The following is a 13,389-nucleotide window of genomic DNA, read 5'->3' on the forward strand; positions in this document are numbered from 1 at the left end:
AAAGGCACTAAAAGACCATCACCTGGGAACTTGGTGGGACCCTAAGTACAAATGGGATAGTGAGATTTCTGGCGCAGAGCTTGTATCAGGGCACGTGTGCATCTGTGCTTTTATTTCACTCTTAGAAAGGTAGAGATTTTACTGTTTTTGTTTTATGGTGTTGGAAATCAAACCCATGGTCTTATACATGCCAGCAGTTCACACTGAGGTACATCCACAGCCCCAATAAAGTTTCCTTTTGTCATGGTTGTTGCTTCAGAGCTTAAACTTAAGTTCTGTTCTGGCTAGGTGATGCCTTGCCACTGAGTTGAATCCCCGACCTGAAAACATTTTCTGGATGGTGAGGATTCTTTGAAATACTGTCAAGTGTTGCCTTGTGTCTGGGTCAGCATAGTTAGGGAAACTTCTGAAGCATCTTAAAAGTAATGCTAAAAACCAGTGCTGGACATGGTGGCAGAAGTTCTGGGTCAGCCTGAGCTACAGGGAGGTAGTTTTAATTTAGTGTTTAACATGCTAAAGTATATCCCTGAATCTGCAGATGGTCATTCCTCAGGTGTCCTATAATGTTAGAAGAGTGGTCATTGGCTCTCAAAGGCTCTGTTGCTCCTGTGATGGAGATAGGAACACTAAGACCTAGTTTTCTCTTTCATGGCCTCATCGATGTCACAGTGAGCTCATGGGATTTTGGAACACATCCCATCTCATAGTCACCAGCATATCTCTGTTAACCTCAGACAATATTTCTGTTTTCTTAACATCTTAGTCCTTTATTTTTAGGGGTATTTCTACACATGTCGCCTGAGCTTGGAGATAAACTTACATGGGATAGGTTGATCTTTCTACACAGCTACCTTCAGAAATCGAAGCCAATGGAGTCTGTTTCTAAAAGCTTTAAGGAGTCTTTTTCTAAGTAGCAAGGCCCTCTATTATATCTACACCATAAGAATTTAATAATTACTAACCCAAAATACAGACATGAATTGCCGTCTTGATTAATTATAAAGTTGCTTCCTGCTTTTGGGGGGGAGATGATTTTATGTTTGAGAAGGTGTGTGTATATGTGTTCATGTGTGTGCTTAAGCACTTAGTGTGGAAAAGGAATGACTTAAGTTTTGCTGATTTCTTAATACTATGTTAAGCTTTAATTGATCATTGTTTCTTGATTTGTTCTGCAGAATAATTTTATAAGTTTCTGACATAGTAAAAGTGGTGGTTTGAAAGGCTATAGTAATAAACACTCTTCATGGGAAAGTGGGTATTGTATTTCTGTTTGTATTACTAGTATTGACCATGACTTAGAATAATTTATTTTTATGCAGGTTTCTTGTCTTTTCAAGATGCTTGAGAAATCTAGAAGATTTGAAGATCTGGCTCTGGAAAACAAATGAAAACTGCAGGCTTTCTCAGTCAGGATCTGAGTTCTGTGACACTCGGTAGTCCAGTGATGGTCAAGGAACCACAGAACTCAGTGTACCAAACTTGCATATAAGGGACACACAGGGATTTTGAAAATGCTGCACATCCTGTACTAGTCACTGCGTAGATAATACTGATGAACATTTTGTATTCAGACGCCAAAGTTAACTAATTTCAAAGTTGATTTACTTTTTATTAAGTTCTGTAGAGCTGCTGTTTTATTGTATTTGTTTTGTTTGTTTGTTTTTCGTTTGGGGACTTTTTATTTTCCCCAACATAATGTTTCTGCATTTACCTATTCTTAACTTGAAAACCACCCAACTTAGTTCTTACAAACTCTTCAATGTGAAACCAAGAAATGTAATCAAAACAGTTAAAATATTCTGTGAATGGAGAGAGAATAGTCTCAAGTTCTTCCATTTGTTTCCCCATGTGTGAAAACTAGGTTTTTGGGTAGGAGAACTAAAATATGTTAGTAGTTTGAGTTAAAGGTTTAATATTATTAAAAAAAGCAAATGCCATCCAAAGAGTAAATCAAGTAACATAATTACATTTTAGTTGATTAAATGTAGAACTGTCTACTGAATTGCAGTTTCTGAAATACATTGTTTCTTCTGAAATAAAACTGCGCAATAGCTTGTTAGCAGTGACCATCCTGCAGCTATGCAACTTTGAAAAGTCCAGATTTGCAGGTCTTTGTGCTGGGGCCGCAGTGACTGTCCTAACGGGGATCTCTCCTTCCTTTCATGTAACTACTTCATTGTGCTTTGCATTTCCAGGCAGTTTTCCCATGTTTGGTAAAATGTTTAGCAAGCTGTAAACTTAATACCTTATGAAAAGGGTGAAATAAACACGTCTGCAGTGGGACTTGTAGTAATTTGAGGGACATTTTATATACTTTTAAAAATCAGAATTTAATTGGGATGCCAGATTTCTAGCAACTTGCATCTTTAGTTTTCCAGATAGTCTGGAAGTTAGCATTTGATAAATGATTTTTAAGCAAATATAAAGATTTTGTTAATTTATAATTTATTAATGTGTTGTTACTGTAATTGAAAATGTTGTGGATACTTTTAAATTGAGTCTTTGTAGAAAGAACTGTATTAAGCAAAATTATGTGAATAAATATTCCCCCAAATACATCTGATGGTTAAGAATACTGAAGAGACCTATCAGGGCTACAGCAGTGAATGTCTTTTTAAATCATTATCAAAATATCAGTAAGTAGGTTTCACGTTTGGTCTCCTTGGGAGATTGCTGCTTCTGGTCTAGTCCACACTGCACAGTCCGCTTCTCTGCTGAGCTGTCCTGGGTGATGCAGTGTGTGCTTCCTGATGCTGATGCTCTTGCCGGCCCCCCCCGCCCCATTTGTTCCCGAGCCCTGTTGCTTCTGCTGCTGCTTTTCCAAAGGAGTGAGGGCAAGAGGGGCGGGGGCAGGGCATAACTGTGTTGCTTTCCTGCGGTTGTAGGCTAGATGATAGTACCTTCCTGAAGTTACACACCATCGGCTACCTGTGTGGTCAGTGGTCAGCCCAGCAGAACCTGAGTGTGAGGGCTGCCAGTATAGCTCCGTAGCTGCCCCCCCGCCCCCCCCCCCCGTCCAGTTATAGGAAGTTACTCTTCCCTCAAGGAAAATTTTCTTTCCTTAAAGTTTTCCTGTTAATATGAAATCTGAATCCATTTTACTTCATCTTTGAGTTTGTATGCTTTCCTCTCCCCTCTGATTTCCCCTCAGGGAAGAGCTCTTAGGATGTGAATAGTCATTTGGCTTCCTACTACTGCTGTATCGTGGTAAGAATTGCTTCTGCCGTTTGCTCTTCTTGGAGAGCAACTGGTAATGACTAAATGTTTAGGAGCCCCTGGAAGGTGATCTGCTTTGTGCCAAGCTCAGCCTCTTGGACATCTCGGCCTAAGTTCACCGCCCTCTCTTCACACTGTCCTTCAGCCGTCTTCGTCGCTTCCGTCTGCGCCTGCTGCCTCCAAGCTCCTGTGGTGTTAGACTCAATGCTGCCATGTCGAGGACACTGACGGACTACACCTGTCTGGACAGTATTTACTGACATCCAGTAAAACAGCCCTTATCTTCCCCTCAAATTTTATAAAGTTGGCATTTTTACTTTATATTCTGTCTGCAGTGATTTCCTATAAAGAATAATTTAGAAATAAAAGAATGGAGAGGAGCTCAGATGTTCCAGTTTCTGCTCAAGGTTACTATTCTGCGAATGTTCTGTAAGTGATACTTTATATAACATTGCTTATAATATTTATCAGTCTGTATGCAGACACTGAGCAACAGTCATAAAATTATACTAGCTATTTGAATATTTATCTGCAACTACTGACAGTAAGTACTATGAAGATGGAATAAAAATTGGGATCCTCACTTACCCAGCCAGTCATCACCTTCTAGAATCTTTGTAAATGTTCTTCAAATGAGGTCACACGTGTGTGGAGAAGTAGATTTTCTATAGTTCCAGTCTGTCCAAGTTGAATTTATTGCAAATTTTTATACTACTTTTATCTGGCTTTTTATTTCCTCTTTGCCAGGAAATGTAAGAGAAGCACTATTCCCTTTAGAAAACCATTCTCTTTCTTTGACTCCTCTCTAGAGAAAAAGACAATGATTTCCAAACCTAGTTACAAAGCAGACTGTAGGGTTGTTTTAAGAAACTGATTGTGTGTGTGGTAGGGTCATGTTGACTGGGAGTGGATAGCTTTAGGCTCTTCAGTGCAAGTCTTTGCATTCTTAAATGTTACCCAGTTACTCTGGTTTTCACCAGCTTAGACACTAGGATGCAGCCCAGAATAACCAAGGATGAGCCCGAGCATAGCTACAGGATGCAGAGCAAGGCTGTTTCCACCCGAGCATGTCAGAAATGCCAGAACTTTCCAGACTTGACTTCACACTGTAGCTCTGAGTCTTGCTATGGTGAACTTTCGGAGCACTCATGTCCCACCGGACATGGTGGCTCATGCCACACTCAGGAAACTGAGGTAGGAGGATTGTCACAAGGTCCAGGCTGGCCTGGACTACAAAGTGAGTTCTAGACTAGCCTGTCTTTAAAAAAAAAACAAACAAAAGCAATCATTTTAATATGTCTCAGCAAGGCATATTCCTTTCAGGGAAAGGGATCATGAATTCAATGTAAATAGTGCCTGCTTTTCTGTGCTGACTTGTGTGAAATAAGGGATTTCTGCAACAGTAAGCTAACAGCAAGCAGAGCATGAAACTCTTAAGTCGAGAACCGTTGTGTTTTGTAATCTGCTAGGTGCACTGTGTGTTGACCGTAGGATCAGGATAGCCTATGCTTCACACAGGAGATTTCCATCTAAACCAAATCAGCTCGTCAGAACCATACAGAGGGACTTAGAGGCAAATGACACTGTTGTCGGCCATGCTGTTTGCTGGTTGTGGGTGCTCTGGTGCATTCAGCCATGTTTCTGTGGGTTTGGTTTGCCCTGGCGTAAACTCACTGACAGTGAGAGAGAACTGTCCATTCTTACTCACTGTACAGATATTTTAACTTGATTTTTAAAATTCTAGCATGTCAGTACTTTGGAGCCCATTCTCCTATTTTTCCTAAAATATGTAACTTCTGATATTTTCTTAGCTGTGTGATATGACAGTAGTTGCCTGTTTCTCTGTCTTCTTTCTCCTTCCCACACCTGCTGAGTCTGAAGTCACTGATGAAACGTTTTTGGTGATAATGTACCCAATTAATACTTTCTACCATATTCTGAAAATGTTGTGCTTACGCTAGGAAATAGAATTTTTTTAAATCAGAGTTCTGTCTTAAATGGAAAATACCTGGTCTCCTAGGACTTTCTCTGAGAAATAAAAGGCCTTGAAATGTTCATATTTAGTTTCATTTTAATATGCACTGACACTGTCCTCACAGGTTTATTATCAGATGTTCAAACTATTCTTAATTTTTTGATCAGTGGCTGATAATAAGGTAGTAGTTGTTGTTTTAGTTTGGTCTCTTTGTTTATTGAGAAGCAAAGAGCAGTTGGTATGAACTAACATCCCCATAAAAAATGAAGAATGTGATACTGTAGCATTTATTAACATTGTTTCTTAGCTCTGGCCCTGGGCCATGGGGATCTCAAGATTGGACATAAAAAGTAAATTCTTCTGTCACTGAGGAGTCATTTCTGATTTAGTAAGTTGGAGTTGACATGGGCCATCATTTATTTGGGAAATTTCACAACTGCTTGCCTTTTTGCGAGCAGTAACTGTGGCACCAGAAATGCTTCCTTCCTTAGTCAAGCAAGTGTGCCTCTGGTATCCAAGCACGGGAGAGGCAGAGGTGAGGATCTCAGGTTTGAAGCCAGTTTGGGCTACACAGTGAGCTTGAGGCCAGCCTGAACTACAAAATGACAGCATGCTCAAAGTTTGATTGTAGTCTTGTTACACTGTTTGGGTGTCGGAGGACAGTTGGGAGACTGGTCTAGGAAGAAACAGCAGGAACATTGCATTTGGTGGCACTGATTAACAGTTTGTTGCATTTCTTTGCAGATGACTTGATTGAAAATCACAGTATTTACCTCTATTGATTTGTTCCTGGTTTCCACAACTCTTCTATAATACCTCTTAATTTCCTCTATTAGAAAGTATTTAATTGTTCTTGTTAAATAAGGTCCTGGAAGCACTGATCACAAGAAACATAGAAAATGTATTAGGAACAGCTTGTATTAGTGGGATCTAAACAGAAAGGGAACAGTTAGTTCATCATCTATATTTTAATAAATATTCCAATTGATCTTGTTAAACTCTCCTGTTCTTTAGAAGTAGAAGGCACGAATGCTCTCAAAGGAAGTTGTCATGCCCTACTTTATGTCTTTAAGTTGACAGTGTATTACAATAAAATATTTGAATGCTGAAAAGTTGCCATGCTTTCATTAATGTTATGGCCTCTTTGTTGTTTATTTATTACCCATAATAACAACGCTAAATCCAAAATTGTGAAAATTTCTCATTAGCTTATGATTTTGTTTCTGTATTTCCATGACTGTAAGTATTAAGATTTGCTTTGAAGTACCTGATGTAAACCTTTTAATGTTACCAGTGAAATGCAGCTGGAGCACTGTTGAGAAGGATACTGTGGGTGTGCAGTCACACTTTGTGGACTTCGTTTATTTCATAGCTTGCCTTTACTTTTGGAAGCAGTTTTTAAAGATATAAACACCATTGGGTTCTGTAGTGAAATGATTAAGAAACTGGTCTAGTCTTAGGCATCTCTGGCCATGTGTTTTATTCTCTGTGCCTTGATCTTCTGGTATCAGGGCTCCTGTAATAAGTAGAAGGTATGTGTATTCAGAGTCAGATATGTGGTATACATAAATGTTGATATATTAAACAAAAGCATTTATATGATTTTCGTTACTGTTTACCATGAAGTGTGATAACATCTGAGATCTTAACCTGTATTGAAAGAAGCCATGGAATAACTGAGCATCGTGGGTTCTAATTTCCATTGTCACCATTTAGTGAAAGTGGTATTTGAACAGCTTTCCATTAAGCAGCTTTTGATTCCATGCTGTCTTGGTACTATAAACAGTAAGGAAAAACAGCTGGCGTCTAGGAACCTATTTTAAGTTACCATTGCACAGTAGAGAGTAATAGGCGGTAGCAGACATATATACTATGTAATGACTCACACATAGACTCGGGAGGTGAGAGCATGATTAGGTCTTGAAGAACAGATGATTCAGAGCTCTGGAGAGTGTGGGTATAGAGATATGTACAGTAGACAGAGAAAAACTCAACCCTCACTCTGTCTAGGGAGGCAAACAAGCAACAGATCATGCAGTGTGTGTATGTCTTAACTGGCTAGAGGACTAAGCAGGAAAAAACATGCTAACATTTCAGATTGGGGAAGGTGGACAGGAGGCTGAAAGGCCTGCTATAGTAACTCGAGATGAGAAAGAAGTAAAGAGAAGGCCAGGGCAGGAAGACTTGGAAACTTAGGAAGGAAAATGGATTCACCTCAGCAGTCATCTGTGTAGAAAGGCATAGAGAGCTACCGGTACAACACATTGTACTTTCATCTGATTATGCCAGAACTATCCTAAAGAACCAGAAATGAGGAGCTTCTGTGGGAGATAGGAGAGAGGGTTGAGAACAAAGCCAGAGACACCAATACATGGCAGTTTCTTCAGGGTCACGGTGCCTTAGGACTGCAAACATTGCCAGCACTAACTGCTGTTTAGAGAGTGAGGGCCACAGAGTTACTTCTCTGGAAGCCCCATTGCCTTAGCTCCTGTTGCTTTAGCCCATGTTTGGTGAGTGCCAGTCTGCACCCTGAAACACTCTTAAGAGTTTTGTGTCGGGTTCATTTTCCATGCCCTTCTCACTGGGCAGTTGGTTTGGGTCCTTGTACATACACATCCATGTGAGCCTGTGGTCCTGGTCATGACTGCTCTTAAAGATAGCCTGGGTTCTGCTCTGTAGAAAGACTAGACTGCAGATGCTGCTTCATGGTCTTTGCTCTGGAACAAAGGACAGAAGGCTTCCTTGGAAGAGCCTCAGCCTCAGTTGGGTCAGGGACGCAGCACATCCATGGCAGCACCACATCAGGTTGCTCCAGAGTGACTTGGGTTTTCTTCAGAGGACAGGAACTCACAGACTGTGAAGACAGAAACTTACCCTAAGATATGTATCCCAAGATGACAAAAGCCCTATATACTTCACATAAAATGCCTCTTTAAAAAGTCTGCGTTACTTGATGTTAAATAAAACTTAAAATTATGTCAAATAGTGCTTTACTCCTCTAGCAATATTTTCTGTAAGCTCTTGATTTCACTATTTTATGGGATTCAGATAAAATATAGCCAAAAATAACATCACAATTAAGTCAGTTTTGAGTTTTTAATATTTCTTATTTACTTGGTCCTTTAGGAGCTGAGTGACCAGGACCGTGACTGCGTAGTGTTGACTATAGTGTGAAAATCCTTCAGGAAATATGAAAGCCTTTTGTAGCTCATTAATACCTCAGGTGTTTAGTGTTAGGTCAGGTGTGGTGGCTCAAATCTGTCTCAGCACTCATGAGGCAGAGGCAAAAAGATCTCTGAGTTTGAGACCAGCCTGGTGTATATAGCCAATTCCAGGTCAGCCAGGGGTACATAGTGAAACTCTCTCCACAAAAAAGTCTAAGGCTTTTCAACCGATATTCAGGTACTGTTTGTCAAGGACAGCAAATGTCATATAATTCATCTGTTAGAACATAAGACATAGACTGTTCAGATATACAGATCCATCTTACCATGTAATCAATTTGACAAAAAGTCAACCAAATGATCTATAACTAGGTTTTTTGTTTTTCCCCATTTTGGGGCTCTATTTGGAAACATTCCTATTTTCAGTACTCAGCAGTTAAGTGACCAGTGGCTATTTTCCTGGAAAGCACAGGTTTCTATCTGACTTTTTGTGCCTGATGATTCTGAAGGCTTGTTAAGACCCTGACATCATTTGGAGTTGGTTTGGTTTAACAACTGCACGTGAGCAGCTCTTGCTCTATGTCGAGACTAGATGGAAATAGTGTCAACTTTTTTGGCAAAAAGAACTGGAAAACCCTTTGCAAAGTTAGTGTCTGTGTGTGCACTCACAGGCAACTCTGGCCTTCATTGTGACCGTAGTTTTTGGTGGTTACATACAGGCTTTGATTGCCTGGTCTGCACAGGAGCTGAAGGCTTGTGAGGTCTAATCAACTAGAGCTGTCCTTGAGCCCCCTTTAGATGGCCTGGGTGTGTCCCTGACCACCTAATTGTTTACTCTCTGCCATGCTCCTTCTTAGTGCTGTTAGCTTATCCACAAAATACTCATTTGCAAAACAGACTTCAGAATCTAGTGTGGGGAGCAGTCTAGAAGTAGTGAAGTCTGAATGCTATTGAAGCCCCTGCCAACTTTCCGAGGGGTCTTGTGCCCCAGTGTCATACTGAATGGAGTTGTATCAAGTTGAACAGTGCCCTGGGAAAAGGCATGTTAAATGCTTGTGCCTTTTGATTACTGTGAGTTGATAATTTCTCAAAACTGGGTCAACAGGGAATGCAGGGGCAGTTCTTTAAATCTGTTAAGGCCTCACCCCCTGGACTCAGGGATAATCTTTGCAGTGTGGTTCTGTTGGATATCCATACTCAGGAATGGGTCCAGGAAACCTCAGACCTGTGCAGAAGGCTCTTGATATCTTTTCTACTGCTCTTCTTGTTAGGTCAAACTTCTCTTGTTGAATGTTGAGAAAGCTGCTCTTGGTGGTGTTAAAATCCTTCCCCTCTTTGGTAAAGCAATAAACCGGACTCAACCAAGGCTCAGGCATTGATTTTGCACATCCTAGTTTAGGTTCCTCAAAACCTTTTTTGCCTCCAGAGCTTGGCACATAAAGCAGAAGTCCTTTTCCTTCAGGCTTTTGTCTTCTTCACATTTAATAAACTTAGTTTTGACCCTCAAGACTGAGCACTGACACCCCCCTCTCTCCCCTCCTTCCCTCCCCTTTCCCCTCTCTCCCCTCTTTTCCTCTCCCTCTCTCTCCTGAAGCAGGGACCCTAGTGAGTCACAATTCCCAGAAGCACCCAGAACACAAGAAATTACCAGGAACGAGGACCATAGCAGTTAAAAATAGTGTCTCTAGCTGGCCTAGTAGCACACACCTATAATCCCAGCACTTGGGAGTGGAGGCAGGGGGATCACTAGTTTAAGATCACCCTTTCTACATAGCCAGAGACTAGCTTGGGCTGCACAAGACCCTGTCCCCTAAAAAATGGTGCTGTATTCGAGTGAGAGAAAAGCTGCCCCGTTCTGTTCCACGCAGATAACCCTTCAGCTCTCATCCTGCAGAGGAGTGTGTGAAGCTGTACTGATAGGGGGTTGATATTCGCTGTTTGTAACAAAAAGGTTGGAAGGAATGAAGAAGTATTGTACAAGACAGTGGTCTCATTCATTGTACCAGACTGATATGCTACTAAGAACCAGTGTGAGAGCCTCAGATGCCAGTGGCATGCCCGAATCAAGCTGTTAATTTTTCAGAGCAGCTTTACTGAGTTAGTTTAGATATAACAGAAACACCTATGAAAACAACACCTAAGGAATTGGACAGAAATGCACCTTCGTGGTTTTTCTCCACAACCAAAATAGAGAACATTTCCATGATCCTCAAAGTTACCTCATGTCCCTTGAGTTCAGTTCCAATCCATCCACCCTCGGCCCAAGCCCCCACTGTCCATTTTGTGTTGCTGTGTATTAGGTGAAATCAGTATGGCTTTTATTTGTGGTTTCACTGAGCATGGCTCTGTGAAAAGCTCATGCTGTTACTTGAGTCCGTTTCCTTCCGAGTAGTGTTCTGTTACTTGAAGATGCTGTTATCTATTGGTGTGGACCTCAGCTGTTTTTAGTTTAGGTTATTAAGAATAAAATGGTTATGAACATTTCCATAATGTGTGTGAACATATAACTTCACTTTTCAATAAATTTTGGTGGTAAATTGCTGAGTCATGTGGTATTTACGTCATAAGATGTTACCAAGTTGTCACAAAGTGACTGTTGTGTCACTTCCCACCGAAACCACACCTCATCAGTGCACACCTATAACCCGACGTTCAAGAAGTGGAGGCAGAAAGGTTGGTAGTTCAGGGCCAGCTTCAGTTACATACCAGGTTTGAGGCCTGTGATACATGAGGTCCTTTCTCAAGAAAAAGGAAGTGCTTTGATTATCAGTCATTCACCACTTACTCTTCCCCAGCCGGAGGACCCTCTGGCCATCATGCTCATGGTAGATCTGCATTTCTGGTTATCCAGCCCGTGTCAGTGGACTCCAATGTGCTCTTGCATTTGATGTCTTTCACCTTAACCTGCACCATGCTTAGTGGGTACCAGTGGTTCTTATTTTAGTGAATACTATAATGTGTCTGACTTTGCCACATTTTACCTGTCCAGTAGCTGGTAGAAATGTTTGTTCCTACTTTTGTGGGTAGCTGTTGTGAAGAGCACTGCTTGAGCATCTGCCCTCGGGTCTGTATGGACATTTGTTTCCGGTAGGTACTGAGGAGTGGAATTTCTGGGTCATGTGTGTGCAGTTCCCTTCCTCTCTCGTTGGTCTCAGTCCCCAGACCTCTAGATTCCTGGCTGTACTCTGCCCTGTTCCAAGTGAGTCTGCTGTCGCTGGGCTGATGACCACATGGGTTCTCCCTGATTTTCTACCTCCTACATCAACACTGTGTCCAACACTGACCTACACCAGAGTTTCCCCCACTTTACTCTCAGTCCCTTTGGCCCTCCAGCAGGCCCCACCCTGGTAGAACTGTCCCTGGACCTGCTCTATTGTATGCTTTTCATCAATTTCCAAGGCTTGTCATTGATGGTGTGGGGGTGGGGTTGCAGTGTTTGGTAAACCTTCTGTGTGGTCATTGGGCTGTTCAGGTTTTATGTGATTCAAATTCCTTACAGATTTGTAACATTTCTCAGGGTGGGGCAGGTTACAAAATCTTACTAGGTGATTTGTAAATGCTAGTCTATGGATAACTTCAGTGAAAAATGTTATATTTTAATGTCAGTTTATTGGTGTGTTCTTTTCCTGTCTTCCTGACCTTTTGTCCTAAGAAATTCTTGCCTAATACACAGTTACAGGTTTTTCTCTATCGCTTTTATATTTAGGTCTATGAAATCAATTGTATACTGGTGACAAGAGGGATTATGGTTTGTGTTTCTGCGTATGCTTCTCCAGCTTGTTCCAGATCATCTTTTTTTTTCCCCTATGTGGACCCACTTCTGGTCCCCTTTGTTTTTTAGCCCCGGTGGTCTGCTGTCCCCATGCTAATGTGTCACTGTCATGATTGCTGTTATGTTGACTCTAAAGCCATCACCTAGGCATATAATTATGAATTGTGTTTTCTGTTTGCTCTGTCTGTCTTTCTCCAGTATTTTAGTAGATTCTCACGGCTTCATTCTCTTGTCTCACAGCACCAGATAAGATGTCACATGCGTAAGCTTCACCGTCTGCACGTGTGCGGTAAGCTTCACCATCTGCACGTGTGCGGTGAACCTCACCGTCTGCACGTGTGCGGTGAACCTCACCGTCTGCACGTGTGCGGTGAACCTCACCGTCTGCACGTGTGCGGTGAACTTCACTGTCTGCACGTGTGCGGTGAACTTCACTGACTGCACGTGTGCGGTGAACTTCACTGTCTGCACGTGTGCGGTAAACCTCACTGTCTGCACGTGTGTGGTGCAAGTGTGCAGCTGTCTCCATCAGATAATTTCATCTCTCTAGGAAGAATGTCCGTCCATGTTCTTTTATTCACCACCCCCCACCCCACCCCCACCCTGCTTCCCCTGTGCCTCGGGAACTACCAGTGATCTGCTTTCTGTCTCTGCCTGTTGTAGGTATTTCATCAATGGCATCAGCATGTGGTCTCTTGGCTCTTGTTCCTTTCACTTAGCCATCATGTTTTCAGGGCTCATCTGTGTATTGCCATGAATTCTTTATGTGCAGATTAGCATTTCATCCTGTGGATAGCTTTTTCTTGATATCCTCTGGAGTTTCCGCTCTGGCGATTCAGAATAATGTTGCCATCGCATTGGTGTGAACATGGGTTTAATTTGTTTGGGTCTACACCTCAGAATTGTAGGACCATGTGGTAATTCTGTTGAAATGTCTGGAAATAGCCAGGCTCTTGGTTTGCACCATTTCACAGTTCTGAATTCATGGCCATCCAGCAGCCATGAGGGTGGAGTGCTTGGTTCTGATTGGCCTTTGCATAATGATTATGTTGCATCTCCGTTTGTCTTTTCCTGTACTTATTGGCCACTTGTACTTCCAGAGAATTGCTCAGATCCTTTGCTCATTTTAAAGTTAGTTTTCTGTTACTGAGTTCTGCCTACTAGCCGATAGTCAGATGCAGAGTTTGCAAGTGGTATCTACCATCCTGAGGGTTGTCTTTCCATTGCTTCTGACCTTGGCAGCCTTGATTTTTGATGAAGTA

General features: G+C 41.7%; 1 protein-coding gene across 1 annotated transcript in view; it reads left to right on the top strand.

The window, feature by feature from the left end:
• The window catches only part of Znrf2 (zinc and ring finger 2), a 69,677-nt gene extending 63,374 nt beyond the window's left edge, over positions 1-6,303 (top strand). Inside the window, exon 5 of the mRNA XM_021231029.2 lies at positions 1,320-6,303. The gene's annotated coding sequence lies outside the window, so the exon portion shown is untranslated. The remainder of the gene's footprint in view (positions 1-1,319) is intronic.
• Positions 6,304-13,389: the final 7,086 nt, after the last annotated feature.

This window comes from Mesocricetus auratus, unplaced genomic scaffold, assembly GCF_017639785.1.
Source record: "Mesocricetus auratus isolate SY011 unplaced genomic scaffold, BCM_Maur_2.0 Super-Scaffold_100676, whole genome shotgun sequence".
Lineage (NCBI taxonomy): Eukaryota > Metazoa > Chordata > Mammalia > Rodentia > Cricetidae > Mesocricetus > Mesocricetus auratus.